The sequence below is a fragment of the Lontra canadensis genome, unplaced genomic scaffold (assembly GCF_010015895.1).
Source record: "Lontra canadensis isolate GAN:19392208 unplaced genomic scaffold, GSC_riverotter_1.0 scaffold141, whole genome shotgun sequence".
In the NCBI taxonomy this organism is placed as follows: Eukaryota; Metazoa; Chordata; class Mammalia; order Carnivora; family Mustelidae; genus Lontra; species Lontra canadensis.
In genome coordinates this window covers 1995306-2007467 of record NW_022631135.1, presented here as the reverse complement: position 1 = coordinate 2007467, position 12162 = coordinate 1995306, and the positions used below count along the sequence as shown (strand labels likewise).

Genomic DNA, 12162 nt, shown 5'->3' with positions numbered 1-12162 from the left:
GACCACTGACACTGCTGCAAAACTAGAAAGTACTGAGCCTTGGATACCTATCCCACAGCTAAAGACTCCACCTGACACTTGGTCTTGTTTAGACACTGGAGACCTCTGAATAAAGTAACTGGGAAGAGTAATAGTTGACCTGGTGATAGACTGCTTCCAGTCCAGATGATGAGTCAAGACTTCCTGCTTAAACAGAACATGAAACCCTTTCTCTTCCCTTCCTTTACTCTGACATTGGCCTAAAAAGATAATGCTTTCACTGTATCTCCTAGGCCATTGGTAAGGAGCGTAACCTCTAGAATTTAGAACAACCTTTTATTACAGGCTAGGAAAAAATCTAACTGAGCCCCTCACTTTTCACAAGCAAAAAAAAATCTCATTGGCTGGCTCCTCTGAATTTACCCTGAATTTACATCATCGAGTTAGAAAGGACCTATTAGGAGGCTCTCACAATTTGGATTCACTTCTTTCACCTGGTTAGTGATAAATGTAAATGAGGCTATGATCAGGATTTTCTCCTTAATTCTTGAAATTATTGAAAAATCCACTGCCAAGCAGTAGCTATGCAGCAAAGACCCTTAGACTCCCTGGCCAAAGTTGTTCTTAATAAAAGAATACCCCTTGACTATCTTTTAGCTGAGCAAAGGAGGTGTCTATGCTGTGGCCAACACCGTCTAGCTATACCTGGGTTAATACTTCTGGGGAAGTTAAAACTCAGTTACATAAGATCATTGAGTAAGACACCTGGCTTAAAAAAGGTGAGTTCTTCAATAAGATCTTTCTTTGACTTATTTGATTTTGATTAGCTTGGGTCTTGAGGACCATCACTACAAAGTGCATTATAAACATTGAGAATTGTTCTGTTTATAGTGATTGTAATAATCTCCCTGTGTGCTGTATTCTCTCAAAGGCTGTAAGTACATGTTTGCAGCCACCAGCCAAGTAAATGATATCCCTAAGCCTGACACACTGGAAAAGCAAAAAGAGAGTGACCAGATTAAAAAAACGTAAACGTGAAGCCATGGCCTGTGAATATCACAGAGGTTAAGCAAAAACAACATGACTATGGGCACCACACGAAGGGAATAACAAACACTGCCAGCACTTCAGAGTGGTAGTGGAGAGCCACACCAATGCCTCAGTTTTTATCACATCTCTCCATTAAGCTGAGAGTCTGATCAAACCAGTTGGGGGAAGGGCCATTTAAGAAAACCACACACCCAAAATGGAGTTAGTCACATGGCTTCCAAGAAAGTATGACTTGAAAGCTCTTTGTATAAATACAGAGGCAACCCTGTGTCTTTTCCATGTAAAACTGAACTTCATTCTATTGGGAAGGAAAACCATGACCGCGATCATGATTCAGAGCTTCTACTTCAGTTACCGACATCCGCTGGCTGTTTTTTCAGAGCTCTGGCATTCTCAGATGGGCGCTGCTCCACCCACAACTCTATCTTAATTTCTTTCTCAGCTCTAAAAAAAACCTACTTTATTTATATACCTAATCTGTTCTAATTTTTTAATCTCCATTGGGAACCTGAATGTTCTACATAAGTTCTGTAAATATGATTACTTGTACCCCAGGGAGTTATGACCTCATTCTGGGGATAACTAAACATAAGAAACAAAGGACTGAAAAGTTTGTTTTTTGCATGCCATCATCACAACTAGGTATAAAAATCTGTATGCCATTTGGAACATATCCTTGAAGAGGGAAGGGTTAAAAATCAGAGTATTAGTTAACTATTGCTGGATAAGATAACACTCCAAACCTCAGTAGATTAAAACAACAAGGATTTATTGTTTTTGATAACTCCGAGTGTTGGCTTGTCCATCACAGGTGTCCATCACAGGTGTCCATCACCTGTGGATGCTTTCAGCTAAAGGGATGGCTGAGGCATGATGAGAGGCTAGACGATGATCCTCATAATATGGTGATCTCAGGGTTCTAACAGGGCCAGCCCTAATGCACAAGCATGTATTAAGCCTCTACTTAGTCACATTTGTGGATGTCCAATTATAAAGCAAGGCATATGTTTAAGGCCAGAGTCAATGTGGAAGGGACTATGTAGACCACGGCTACTGAGAGGTATCACTCATTGGGGCCATTATTATGACAACCTACTATAAATGGTGGTGACATGAGAGTACACTTGATATTCACATGAGACAGAACCCTAAGGAGTAATGACTTATATTCTAGATTTAGCACAGTTGCATAAACCATAGACCAGTAAAGAAGAACCATAGACCAATAAACCATAAAAACCAAAGAACCATAAACCAATCTGTGGGTTGTCAATATAAGACCAGGATTACTGATTAAAGGATTATTGATGTAATACTTACTAGGTAAAAAGACATGGGTTCTCAGATTGAAAGATTACATCAAGCAAAATGTAGGAACAATAAGGATAAATTCACATCTAGATACATTATAAGGAAACTATGTACATCAAGGCAATTACATCAAAGATAAATAAAAAGTCATTTAAAAAAGGGAAAAGAAAAAAAGAGATAAACTATGAATGAACAACATTCAGGAAGACCAAACAAATTTTATCAGTAACACTAGATTGTATAACACAGTGGAGGAGTATCTTCCAAGTACTGAGATTAAATGACTTATAATTACAATTCTATACTTAATTCAACATTCATGAATAAGGGCAAATTTTTAAAATTTTAGACCAGAATAAAGTTTAAGAGTATTTGCTACTTTCAAATGATAGACAAAACTCAATATAATAGTTAATAAGAATGATATGGGATTGGGTGTTGTGTGAATAGTTAAAACATACTGAGATCCATGTCATGCATGAAGTACGTATAGACATTTTGAATAACTTTGAACTTTGTTAAAAAAAAGTGTACTTAAATAACTAGTATAAACTTAATAGATGTCTATTACATGAAAAGAAATATAATCCATAGCTTCCAAATCAGCAAAGGAAATAAAGGCAAATTTTCTAAAAGTTTTTAATTAAACAAAATGCAGAAAAGAGGAAAAATAAACAAAATGTATGGAAACTAAAAAAGTCAAAGTAAGATGTTATAATCATATAATCAGTTAACATAATAAATGCAAATGTGTCCAATTAATATAGTAAAAGAATAAATTGTTAAATTTATTTTATAGAAATTGAGCTAGGTCTATTTTAAGAAACATACCTAAAACAAAGAAGACAGAACTTGACAATAAAGGGATGAAAATATGTTACAAGCAAATGAAGATGCAAAGCTAATTCAGCAATACTTAAAAAGCTACATTAGAATTTAGAGTAAAACTAATAGAAAAATTCACATAGATGCAATAATCAATAATTAAATGTGAATAAAGATAAATATAAGGAAAAATCTTCAGGAAAAATGGACAAATCCACAACCAATAAATAATTGTAACATACCTCTATTAGAATATGCAGAAGTAAAGCAGAAAAAGCAGATAAAAATTAATAAATATATGGAAGAGTTAATATCATTATCATAAGTAATATTATGATAATATTAAGATAATATTATTATAATAAATAATGTCGATCGACAGAATTCCTGGATCCAATAAATAGGGAGTACACATTTATTTCAGGCATAAAAGGGAGAACTAAAAGATTTGACCACAAATTAAATGACAAGGCAATCTCAATAAACATTAAAAAATCTATAGCATATATTTCACATTCTCTGGGCAATCACATAAGAAATCAACCTTAAAAATGTATTCTTAAACCATATAGAAATTAAAAAACATACTTTCTGGTTAATGGTTAGAAGTGGAATTCACACATGAATATTATAAAATGTATAGAATTGAGCAACATTGGATGTATAATATACCAAACTTGTGAGACTTACCTAAGTGATTTTTCAAGGAACATATACTTACAGGCACCAATAATTTTATTAATCAACTAGAAAGATTAAGCATAAGTGATTTAAAAATCTGATCCATACATAACAGAAAATATCAAAATTAAATATGATACAGGAAATATTAAATAGAAAATGGTGAAATGGGGCTTCTCTGATAACGAAAAGTGGCCATGTAAGTTATGGCCACTGGAGTGTCATGAAAGAAATGTATGTTCTTGTAAAATGTAGGCCTCTCTTCCTCCTCCCCATAGTCTTTCCAAGGCTGGGAGGCATCTGAAAATACTAGAGTTAGAGAGGCTACCTCTGGGGGGCACCTGAGTGGCTCCGTCGGTTATGCCTCAGACTCTTGGCTTCCATGGTTCAGGTCATGATCTCAGGGTCATGAGATGGAGCCCTGTCTCAGGTACTGCACTGAGCACGGAGACTGCTTGAGATTCTCTCTCCTTCTCCTTCTGCTATTCCCACTTCTGCTCAAGCTGTCTCTCTCTCCTCTCTCTCAAAATAAATAAATACATCTTAAAAAAAAAAAAAAAGTTGCTACCTCTGACCAATCCCCCTACTTGGACTCACAAAAGAAACATCCTCTTTATATTTCTTATAGAAAGAAAGATCCACAGAGAAATCTAACCCTAAGAATAAAGTGATGATTTATCTCAAAATGTAATGCAATATAATGCACCCCTTAAAGAATAATTAACTTATGATATTCCCAATAAGTCATGAAAATTAATTTCATACTCGTTCATGTAGAAAACAAAATGTAGCAAATAGGAATGGAAGAGAAACAGGCTTAACCAGATAAAGGATTCTTATCAAAACTCTCCAGCAAATAGTGCAAGGAGAACTTGCACTATTTCTTTCATTCAATAAAACATAAAATATGTCAGCCAATTTAATAACACAAGAGAGTTAAATAAAATGGCTTACACCACAGAGATTAAAAACAAAACAAACTTTATTTGTAAATGGTATGGCTGTGTACATAAAAAATCCAAGAAAATCTATAAATTATTAGACTTGACAAGGAGTCTTTTAGGCTGTGAGAAAGCCTAAGGGTTTTCTGGGACAAACTATGGCATCTTTTCCTACAGAAGGACCCACCTGATATTCTGTACTGTTAACTATAAGTGAACTTTTAAATGGATAAGGAAACCTGGCCACTTTTCAAATCAAACTAACCAATCATACTTACATTGGTATTTGTTATATGATGAATGTCTTTGTCAGTCCATGTTGCACTGCAAAAATACCATAGACTAGGTGATTAAACAAGAGAAGTAAATTCTCTCATATTTCTGGAGGCTGGAAAGTCCAATGTCAAGGTCTAACAGAGTTTGCTCTCCAGTGAGAGATCTCTTTATGGTTTATGGATGGATCCCTTCTCCCTGTGTCATCTCATGGCAAGGAGAGAAAGAGAGAGAGAACAAGCTCTCTGGTGTCTCTTCTTACAAGGGCACTAATCTCATTATGAAAGCCCCATTCTCATGACCTCATCTAAACCTAATTATCTCCCAAAGGCCCTGCCTCCAACTATCATCGCATCAAGGGGGTTAAGGTTCCAACACATGGATTGTGGGGTGGGGGACCCCACACAACTCAGACCATAGCAACAAATCTTCCCATTGGCATATTATGAAAGTTTTCTTAATATGATACAGGAGATAAGAGAGAAAAAGGCTTATCTCACCTGTGATAAAGGTGTGCATGTTTGCTTTTTTCCCAGTTTCACTATTTTCTATACAAAATAATTCCTCCTTGAATAATTTCATCTACAATGGGCAAAATCAGACTAGATGTGAAAAGAAATTCATATTTTTAAAAAGGCTTGAGGGAAATGTGGCAGGAATGTCCTAGAGGAAAAAAAAAAAAAAAGATATCCTACAGAGATGTCTACAAAGGTACAAAGGCTAGGCATATGTTTTTGTAGTCTTGTGCCCTGTGGATATTTGTAAAAGAGGAAAATTACTCTCACCTCCCCAGACAGGATTTTATGGAACACAGCTGTCCCTGCATGGTCTGGATGTTGAGAAGACTCATTGGCAGCTAAGCAGTCACCTAAACAGGATGGCCAGAAATCCAAGAAAATAATCAAGATAGAAAAATATACCATCATCAGCTTCTGAATAAGAAACTGGCTCACATTCACACGCCACGCCATAGACTAAATAGAAATTTCCCATCCTAAAAATGAAATGTGTGCAGAATCCCTGGCGATTGATATCCAGGACAACATGCAGCTAATATTGTCATTATTTGTGAACACACTCTGAGTTTTCCTTGTAGGAACAAGCCTCCTTCATGAAGATATTAACACTGGGTGAACGGGAACATCTAAGGAGAAATGGGACATGTGACAGCAAAATTGCGTAGCACTGATACTAGAAAAACCACCTACTTAGCTCAGTCGCAGAATTCTCATTTTGCTAAAACAATCAGGAATTTCCCAACGCAATTGTTTTTTATGTCAGCTGGAGATATCCCAAAACATTCTTAGCAGGGGGAGGTCTAAAGATGTAGACAAGATCTTGTTTAAAGAAAATCTGTACAAGTGTTTCTGTGTGTTTCTTTACTTTGTGTTTCTGTGTATACACAGAAGGATAAAATATGGCATTCTTTATTTATGAACTGACCCTACCGACTCCCCTATTTTCCAGCAGTGATGATCTATTTATAATCTCAAATTGTTTTATGAAAAGTGGAGGGAAAACAAGTCCAGGGAAACCCAACATCCACAGACAATAATGTCTGCAATCGTCCCACGCAGTAACTGAACCCAGAAAGTCCGGGTACCTTTCAAATGCCATGTCTACACAAGTCAGTAATGCGTTAAATTAAACTATTTCAAAGTCGAGGTTGTCTTTTCATCACGTGCAATGTAGTAGCCATGTGTACATCTAGACTCTGGTTTTAGTTCTGAGAGTGGCTGGGTGACCAGGTTAGAGTAACTCGTGCCCTTTCTGCTCAGTTTCTAGATCTGTAAGATGCCAGGGAGAATGACAGAAAAGCAAATAGACATTGCTGAGGTTTAAGTCTGAAAAACTGGTTTGAAGTTCAAAATGACTCAACTCTCTTGAGGCAGAACACCTTCAGGGTAAATATGTACTGAACAATTTCCAGGGCTTCAGCCCTGAGCTAAAGCTGAGATGAGGGTGGGGTGTGGAGGACCAGGTTCAAAGGCTCTGCCCCCCAAAAAAACACATCATATATCCTTCTTCTGTGAGGCAAGTCTCTTCTTATACCAGACAAGAGTTAGCAGTGTGCCCCATATTACACATTACTACCTTTTTCCTTTAGGCTTGTACAATCAATGTGTTGGCCCTAGTTTTTTAAGCAATCATGTTTCGAGGGAATCTGGTACTCTGAAAGTATGGATTTAATGATAGATTGATCCCATTTTTTGTTCCTGTGATTTAAAGCTACATATTCCACCCGAAGGGGCATGCACACTCGAATGTTTATAGCAGCAATGTCCACAATAGCCAAACCATGGAAAGAACCTACACATCCATCAACAGATGAATGGATAAAGAAGATGTGGTATATATATATATATATATATATATATATATATATATATATAATGGAATACTATGCAGCCATCAAAAGAAATGAAATCTTTCCATTTACGATGATGTGGATGGAACTAGAGGGTATGATGTTGAGCAAATTAAGTCAATCAGAGAAAGACAATTATCATATGATCTCCTTGATATGAGGAAGTTGAGAGGCAACGTGGGGGGTTTGGGGGAGTAGGAAAGGAATAAATGAAACAAGATGGGATCAGGGAGGGAGACAAACCATAAGAGACTCTTAATCTCACAAAAAAAACTGAGGGTTGTGGGGGGAGGGGGATAGGGAGAGGGTGGTTGGGTTATGAACATTGGGGAAGGTGTGTGCTAAGGTGAGTGCTGTGAAGTGTGTAAACCTGGCAATTCACAGACCTGTACCCCTAGGGCTAATAATACAGTATATGTTAATATAAAAAATAAAAAAATTACAAAAAAAGTAAAAAAAATAAAACTACATATTCCTTTTAAATAAATAATGCCAGATCTTCAAGTGGAAAATTTTATAAGGGAATCATGGCACCCTAGAGCTTTTAAAAAGAAACTGTAGATAAGGTATCCCAGTGACATTGTTTACATACATCTCATAGCCAGGATATGGCAGATTCCTGTCCCTAGGCTCTTAGCCCAGTTGTATCACCAAAGACAATGGTCTTTCACATGAATCACTAATGCTTGCCAACTGCTGACAGCCTACTTTGTTCTGATCTCTCTTCATAAAGAACATAGGAGAGCTTAAGAAAATCTTAAATCTTAAGATTTAAGAAAAATCTTCCAAGATTTTTCATCAAAACAAAAAAATCTAACCAACAAAACCAATGAAAACCTGACAGGCTTAGCACACAACCAGCAGAGGTTATAAACTTATTTACTTTGTGTTTTTATGATGTAATGAAAAGTATAACATATTTCAGATAACAGAACCTAGGGGTCAAAAACATATATTCTGGAATCATAAAGATCGGTGGCTCTGCCATGGCTTAGTCGCATGATCTTTTTAAGCCTCCATTTTCATATTGAAGAATGGAAATGATCACACGAGTTATTCTTACATGGTTGAGAAGATCATGGGGGATAATCAACACACAGGAAAACTGAATGGGAAGAAATCAGAGAGGGAGACAAAACATGAGAGATTCTGGACTCCAAGAAACAAACTGAGGGTCTAAAGGGGGGGAATGGGGTCGCTGGGTGATGGGTATTAAGGAGGGCACACGTTGTGATGAGCACTGGGTGTTTTATACAACTAATGAATCATTGAACACTACATCAGAAACTAATGATGTACTGTATGTTGGCTGACTGAACATAATAGAAAAATAATGGGTTACATTAGGGGCTCCCAGGTGGCTCAGATGGTTGGGCATCTGCCTTCGGCTCTGGTCATAATTCCGGGGTCCTAGGATGTAGCTCTGTGTTGGGCTCCCTGCTCAGTGGAAAGCCTGCTTCTCCCTCTCCCACTCTCCCTGCTTGTGTTCCCTCTCTCTCTGTCATTTAAAAAAAAAAAAAAAATGGGTTACATTAAACAGACAAATCCCCACTGTGTTAAATTCTAAATAATTTAATGAGAATATCTCAATGCTTCATAAACAAAGTTAAAAAATGCATAGAAGAATATCTCCCCTGATCAGTCATCATTCTTAATTACCTAACCCTGTACCTTGATCTGTTTTTCACAACACCAGCACCACCCTCCTTTTCATCTGAATGGCTAAACTTTCTGAAAAATATCCAGCAACTTCATTCTCCCTTGGGGATAACCAAGCCAGATGAACCGAAGTACTTGTAATACCGACATGCTGTAGCTTCTTTATGGCTGCTCCACAGCTCTGGGGCCACAGACTTGCTAATTCTAGAGACTGGCTATGGACAGCATTGCTCTAACAACTTATAGACATGCTTTCCATTTGTAATGTTGGCTATTAATGTGCATTTCCCAAAAAAGGGTACCCTTGGACAGGGAGACAAGAAGCCACAAGAAGTCATTCCAGTTCTGGTGTGACTGGCTAAATTAATAGGTTATTTGAATGAGTGTGTCTTGCTTTCTTCATCTGAAGAAGGGCTTGGACCAAGACCTTTTGGTGTCTTGTATGGGTTGAACATTCTATGATCCTGTGTAGTTTATCATGAGTTATCATATATTTATAATGTCTTCTTGTGCTTGTTGAGGTGTTTTGTTGTTGTTTTGTTTGTTTCTTTGGTTTACCTCAGCAATTGTGAGGAATAAAGAGTTGGGTAGAAACTTCTCTTATGTCTTTAAACAAGCAGGACACTCTCCCAAAGGACTCAGACTCTTGTGCCCTGGAGTAATGTTTTCTCAAGTCAGAGTGAAAGCTGAATGGTAACTGGCTGAGAGATACAGCTGGGAAAAATTCAGAGTCTTCTCACACCCTTTTCCATTATCCTCCAGGGCACCTTCGGTTCTGTTTACTCTGCAGGCACTGGAATAACCCCAGCATATTTCAGCAACAGCTCAAGAAAGAGCATCTTTTTGACTTCACCATGTAGGGTTTCAATCCAACTGCTTCCCTTCTCACATCACATGCCATTCCTGAGCTGGGTTCTCACAAGCCTAACAGCAACATCTCCCCCAAAAGGGCAAAGGATCTTGCTGACAAGAGGCACATAGAAATTCCAGCCAATCACTTATTCTTAAAGCAGTACTGAATAGCTTAATAGCTCATCTTTCCTGTTATAAATAGGTTCTGGTGCCTATCACACAAGCTCACTGGGAAAGAATGCAAACAGTCCTAGGAATGAAATACTCAGGAAGACTGTCCTGCCTGATCAGAGCTATTTTATTTTAAATGACAAAATTTTCCTCCAGACACAGAGAAAGCCTTACATTTTTGCCCTGTGAGTTTCTCAACCTTAGGAATGATCAGACGTTTTGTATGAGAGAAAAAAAAAAGAAAGAAAGAAAGAAAGAAAGAGGGAGGAGGGAGTTGCATCAGTGGTAAAAATGTGCTGAGCAAATCCTTTCTCTCTCAGCTGGCCCTTAAAGAAATGTTCATTATTTTGACCAAATCTGTGAGGTCATGCTGCATTCTCCAGGAACAAATATAGTTCACGTAGAGGTCTACTCAGAAGGGCATCTAGAAAGAAACAGCAAGCAGCAATAGAAAGACATACAGACAACACAAAGTTCAGTGCATAGAACTGATTTAAAAAAAAAAAAATCTCAGGAACAAAGAAAATAGACTTGTTCTTTTTTATCCCATGCAGAGAAGTGAGTGTGAGAAACATTCCTATTAATACATAAACAGGTATTTTTTTTTTCTCTCTTTGAATAGAAACCAACCCATTTTGCATAGAAGAAACAGATATATGAAGACAGGTACAACTGCAAATTTTTCTGGTTTAATTTTCAGTAAACTTAAATATTATCATATCTGTAAAGGGGATTTTGAGGTTTCAATCACTAAACCTAGAAATATTTCTCATTCCTGTTACATAATAAGGAGAAAGCACATGATGAAAACCTATGTCTCTTTACCATGGTAACAAAATACAATTCTAAAGGATTCCCATGTTTTTTAAATCTAGATAACTTGCCTTTGCCAAGATCAATACACCACAAGCTCATCTGCACATGACTGTGATCTCCAGTTTTGTGTGGGCTACACTTCTTTTCTTGACCTGAATCCGTAAGTCCATAATTGGGAGGTTAGAAGCAAAACATGGTTTTAATGATTCTAGATTGAAGAGTCCTAGATTGAAGAGTCTTAGAATAAATAAACCTGTTCAGAGCTAATGATATATGGAAATAACTGGGTACACAACAGTATTGCTCTATGATATTTACTTTTGACTAGTATGGTACAGAACTTTGAATTCTAGCTTGCCCATATTTATAGCATGAATCAGGAACGGTAGCTTATGTCTATAATGTTGTTAAAGTATTTAAACAAAGAGTCCAGCACACTGAGGTGTCTCTAATGCAGTGGTAACCAGCATAAGTGAATCAAAATCTGAGCCAGAGTCAATGCCCTCAAATCCAAACAATGAAACGTAAGAACAACCAATCACAAACAGTGAAGGAGGCTTTCCCAAATAAGGCAACCACTTAAGCAATAACCAATCAAATCATCTCTTTGCTTTGGTTCAGTGTCTGCTCTATAAAAACCCTGTCCCTTGCTCCTATGGGTAGAATTCTTCTAACCATCTTTGGTTTGGCACTGCCCAATTTGAACTTATGCATGCTCAAATAAACTTGAACTTATGCATGCTCAAATAAACTTGAAAATTTTAATGTGCCTCAGTTTACCTTTTAACTATGAATAACCAATAAGCTTTTTCCTGAAATCAGAAATAGGAAAGTGATTGGAACAATTGTCATAAGAGTTCCGTTTTATTTTGTTTTGTTTTGTTTTTTGACTCTTGTTTTAAGAAATATAAACCTGTCCCAAAGCAGGGAAACATAAGCATAGCAGTCACAGTGTTAGAGTCCTGAGACATTCTAAAAACAGTTTGTTACTTTTTTTTTTTTTCTTTTTGGCTAGCTCAAACTCTGTGTCAGTCAAATCCTAATGATTTGCACGCACAAAGGTTTTATTTCAGGCATTTAAATTTTTACACAAAGTTCACAGAGTGTCTAAGTAAAGCCGTTTTTACATTGAAATTTCTAAATTGCTTTTACTTCAAAAAATTCTTTCCTTCAGCCCTTTCAAAATGAGAATATCTATATCAATTCTCATTCTTACCAAAGTTTAGCAGATATCCA

General features: G+C 36.9%; 2 long non-coding RNA genes across 5 annotated transcripts in view; one reads left to right on the top strand and one right to left on the bottom strand.

The window, feature by feature from the left end:
* LOC116858615 overlaps positions 1-12162 on the bottom strand; it is a 177920-nt gene that overhangs the window by 42088 nt on the left and 123670 nt on the right. The window contains exon 4 of one of the 4 annotated variants that reach the window (XR_004380957.1): positions 6748-6847. The exons of the other annotated variants lie outside the window; for them this stretch is intronic. This is a non-coding gene — a long non-coding RNA (uncharacterized LOC116858615). Of the gene's footprint in view, positions 1-6747; positions 6848-12162 lie in introns of those variants that run through there. 4 annotated transcript variants of the gene reach the window in all.
* Positions 1-12162, top strand: part of LOC116858616 — a 71967-nt gene that overhangs the window by 41994 nt on the left and 17811 nt on the right. The window lies entirely within an intron of this gene.